This window comes from Pinus tabuliformis, chromosome J, assembly GCF_031772625.1.
Source record: "Pinus tabuliformis cultivar Carrire ecotype Pingquan chromosome J, CPIR1, whole genome shotgun sequence".
NCBI lineage: Eukaryota > Viridiplantae > Streptophyta > Pinopsida > Pinales > Pinaceae > Pinus > Pinus tabuliformis.
In genome coordinates, this window is record NC_142295.1 from 233540805 (window position 1) to 233545893 (window position 5089).

General features: G+C 38.5%; 1 pseudogene; it reads right to left on the reverse strand.

The window, feature by feature from the left end:
- Positions 1-2216: 2216 nt before the first annotated feature.
- Positions 2217-4054, reverse strand: LOC149226599 (SNW/SKI-interacting protein A pseudogene; annotated as a pseudogene).
- Between the last annotated feature and the right edge of the window lie 1035 nt (positions 4055-5089).

The window sequence follows — 5089 nt, forward strand, 5'->3', positions numbered from 1 at the left end:
TTGTCTTCTACTGTTTATGTTTATGTTCTATCTGCACTTTACTATCATGTTGATGCGATTGCTAATCTGAATATTGTCATTGGGCTAATATGAAAAATTGAAGTAAATTGCTCTAAGCATAGATCATACCTAAAATTAACACATGCAAAACTTATCCATGATGTGATGATGTTCCAGCAGATGATTAGTAGAAAGAAGTTAGACGTGTGAAATTTAGCCTAGAAGCCTATTTTCAAACCCAAACAAATCTAGCAGGCCAAAATAATATATGATTCCATCAGTTAAATTGGATGATCAGTCCTCACGAAATTGAAGAAATTGGTTTCTGGAATTCCTGATGTTCAAGCCCAACACGATGGAGTATGTCCTGGATGTGCTAGTGGAAAGAAGAGAAGGGGTCCATTTCCCTCTAGTGAGAACAAGACAAAAATACAAAAGACATCCTCCATCTCAGTCATTACGAGATATGTGGTCTGATGCCCGTACATTGGTGGTCATCTCTACTACATTATCTTCATTGATGATATTTTAAAGAAGACATGGATATATTACATGAAGCATAAGGATGAGGCCTTCAATTTGTTCAAGAATTTCAAAGCCTTGGTCAAAAATCAAACTGGAAAGAAAATTAAGATCTTCAGGTCTGACATTGGTGGAGAGTACATTTCCAATGAATTCATAAATATTTGCAAGAAGGCATCACGAAAGAGATGATTGTGCCCTATAATCTCAAACAAAATGGAATAGCCAAAAGGAAGAACGGGTCTATTGTAGAAGTTGCCCATGCCATGCTCCATGATCAAAAGTTGTTGAAGTTCCTTTGGGGGAAGCAACTAATGCAGTTGTATATGTTCAAAACAGGTACCCCATCAATCATTGGACAACAAGACTCCTGAAGAAGTATTCACAGGTTTATTCAAGTTGACCCTCACACCCTTGAAGAAGCTGTGAAAGAACAAGTTGGAAGGATGCTATGGTGTTTGATCCTTGTCTTTGGTAAGTCAGGAATCTCACCCAAACATATGATGCAATGTGTTCTACCACATGACTCTTGAGGGTTATTGTTTGGAAGATCAAGAAGCAATAGGATGGATGAGATATTGTATCATGCCTATTGCTCAACATAGGGTGGAAAATGTTAGTTCCCCAATGAGATGACTTAGGGTGAGAGTGTCCCATAGGACCTTCTTCATTGTCCGATGAAATTTTACAAGTAGGCATCAGTCTCTCTTTCAGCCCACGGGAAAAATAGAACATGTAAACAATAGCTAGTTACTCAGCCATTTCTATATATTCTGAGATATCTTTAAAAGCCCGCAAACCAGATCTCAGTTGGGGAATTAGCTGATTATGTAACTCAAATGTATAGCTGGGGGAAATGTACAATATTTTGATTCTGTTGAGATTAAATTCATTTTTCTGTTGAGATTAAATTCCAAAATGAACCAGTTTCTTATTCAACATCTTAGTATCACTGAAATACAAGCAAAGAAGTTCAGCAGTTATGAGGCAATAACAGTAAGATTAAAATTCTCTCCTTTTACACACCTACACAAATAATTGTGACCAAGAAGATAATTGATTTTGTCTTCTACTGATATGGGATCAAAAAACTAATATCATTACAATTGGGCATTATAAGTATGTCAAATGCAAACTGCTTCTCCTACTACAGTGTTTAACCAATTCTTAATCAACAGCACGCATACTCAATTTATTTGCATCTAGCAAGAATGAAACCACAAGCATAATGCTGGCCTAAATGATAAAACTGGGATTCCATATATATATAGAGAGCAACTTTGCATACTTCATAACATTTCGACAAAGTTTCAAGAGAGAGATAATTTTCTGCTAAAGCCCCCATAATATGTTAAGATGCACTAGACAATCTTAATTTTATTGTTCTAATGACATAGTGCCAGCTCACTAGCCTACCTATGATATAAATACTTCTCCTGAGTTAAAATTTATACAATTTTAAGCAAATATATAATAAATACAGTAATTTAACCATTAAAAGCATATCTACCAAAACAAATTTGCATCCAACCAATAATAAGGATAACGATTTGGAAATCTTTGAACTAAAATGCACCAAACTGAAATCGTGTTTTTTTTTAAAACACTTTGGAAATTAAAGTGGGCAGTAATACACTCAACCCTTTTGCAGTTTTAGTCATTACATAAAACAGACATTACAACAATAAGATTGTTTTAAAATTACAAATTTTAAGAGAATACTATTGTATGCATGACACAACTAAATGCATTGTGACATGCTTTGCCCTGGATTTCATGGCTAAGTACATACCCATGAAACTTGAAAGAGTTGTGGCAACAAGTCGTTTCTGTAACTAAAGAGAAGAATTTTAATTTGGTTGTTCACATTCATATCAAGTATAAAATCACCCAATAAAATTTCTCTCGAGGCATTAACAACGACCAACCTCTCACAAAAGAAGCGCTTACCAGTTTTTGGCAATAGTCAAATTTAGCGCCCTCTCTCAAAGTCAACACGAATCCTACTGGAGCCTCCTTCATAACTTTCCTTCATTGCAGACCCAGCACTTGCCTTCATGGTTCCTCCACCTCCAATCTTGTCCATTGCTTTCTTCCCTTTCTTCACTTCCGTCAAGAACTGATACAAACCAAATGGATCAGCTTCTTCTACATCCTTTTCAAACTCAACAGGTCTGTCCCTAGGTCCACCCCTTTCAGTAGCACCAGCAAATCCTTTATCAACTCTGAAACGGTCAGTCTTAAGCACCTTATCAAGCTGTTCATCTGCCCCTCCGTACATTTCATTATCTGCATCCTTCTTGGGTCTATAAAGAGTGGACAGTGTGTTATGAGCAGTAAATAGACCTTTATCATAAATATTGTACTGATCATCAGTTGCAAATCCAGACTCCATGCCCTTCTCCTGGTTCAATAGTCTCTGATCGTAGGCAACTTCACCTGTACCTGCAGTGGTATTGGCCATTCCGAGCGCAATTTTCTCACTAACATCACGGTCTCTGTCTCTGGCAATCTTGCTTTTCTTCCCAACGTGCCCTTCTTTAGCCTCCAACCTTCTTTCCCTTTCTCTCTCCCTTCTCCTCTCATCGCGAAGCACTTCACGCTTAAGCCGTTCCTCTCTTTACTCTTTATTCTCTCTTATGTTCTCCTTGGGGGCATCACGATCAGACTCCGTCTTCCTTTCACTGCCACCTGCAAAGGGCGTGACAGTTGCCCTTTCAGGTACACCTTATCACCACCACTAGCACCGGCTCCGGCACCTGCACCTGCACCTGCTCCACTTCTCTCCATCCTAGCTCGTTGAGCCAGAGCACGCAGTTCCTGTTCTTTCTTATCCTTCTCCTTGAGCATCAACTCCTTCTGGATCTTGGATCTCATCTCAACCGCCTCTCCGGCCTTCTGTTCAGCTCCATACAACGCCTCTGAAAGCTTCGCAAAGTTGTCATTAATCTGGACCTCCTGGAGCCCTCTTCCATCAGCCGCAAGACGCTTGTCGAGCGGAATTGTATACCCTTTGGGATTCTTCCAATTGGAGATGCAAGGTGGGATTTTCCAGTCTTGCTGATCCTTGACAGTCACAGGCCTCGGAGGTGAATGCATAACAGGAACGGGGGGTGATCCGGAAGCTTTTGGTACCCTCTTATGTTTGAACTTGGGAGGCTCAAGAGGATCCTTGGGCATCAACGCTCACGGGCAGAATCTTGGTGTCTTTCCTTTCTTCCTTGTGCCCCATGTCCAGTGGATATTGGGCAATGTGAATCTCTGGGAAGGCGCCCCCATCGCCGAAGTCTTCGATCTTGCGAGGGAAAAATCCTGCCCGCTTCCCGTAAGGGGGTATTTGCTTAACCTTTACGACCGAATTGGGCTGGTGTTGATCTACCCGATCCCTGAACCATGGATCCGAAGCAAAATCATACTGTGGCCCGTTGTTTACCTTGGGAGCTGGAAGGCTCCCAAGTAGTGATCCTGCCATCTTCGAAAACGGACTAAGCACTGAACACAGAAGAACAGATAATACAATTGAAACCTAGTCCAAAAAGAGCTTCAAAATGAAACCTGGCGCTTCTGTAGAGAGAATAATTTGAGGGTTTTATTTATATTTTTACCCGTGGAATGAAGAATCGGCACGCCGTTCGAAGAATTTCAAATTCTCTTTGAAGCTCTGCAGTTGAACATCGGAGAGCAGCACCAAACCCTGATCGAAAAAATGAAACCCTCTCTGCGGTAAGCTGTCAAAATACTTATACGGGACCATGCAGGTTACAATGTGAATTTGTTGGTCGGCAGCCGGCTCGTTGAAATTTAAATAAATCCTTCAAATATTTATCCCATCGATTTTCTCCCCTTGTGTTTTCGGCGGTGAGTAAGTTTAGTGGTGGTGCGTAAAATAATTTGGCATAATGAAATTATCTCATGAGTTTATTGAGGTTCAAGTCTCCCCGTTACCTAGATTTGTAATGGAAAAATATTGGAAAATAAAATACCTTTTCTAAAATAACATTAAAATTAAGGCAAGGAATTGGGTATCTCTTCTAGTTTCATTAAGATCCCTTCATGTTGTTTAATTGATTTGATATTATTATTTGAACCTTATTTTTCATTTTGAGTTTTAAGTTCTTTATACGGTGTAATGCTTTATCAATGTTGTAAAGTTAGATTTAATCAACTTTTTTTAATGAAAAATTGTTTTTATTTGGTTAAGAATTTGCCTTTTTTGAAGGTAAAGAAATAGATTAATTACTGAAGATTCAAAATATCTTGCAAGAGTGAAATTACTAGCAAGTAATTATAAGTGGTATAGTTTTTCTTTAATAATAATAATGAGTCAACCTATATTAGCCTAGCAGATAACAGTTAGTGATGGTTATCCTCACTGTTGGTTTTATAATTGAGTTATGATAGATTTTCTCACTCTTTAAAAATAAAAATAAAAATAAGTAATATGTTACACTTGCTTTATACATTATGGAATCTAACCTTTGATTATATGTTGTTCTTTATAAGTAACATTATCCATGAGTGCCCGTGAACTACATGTTGAATTGCATGTTGTTCGTACATTCCCATA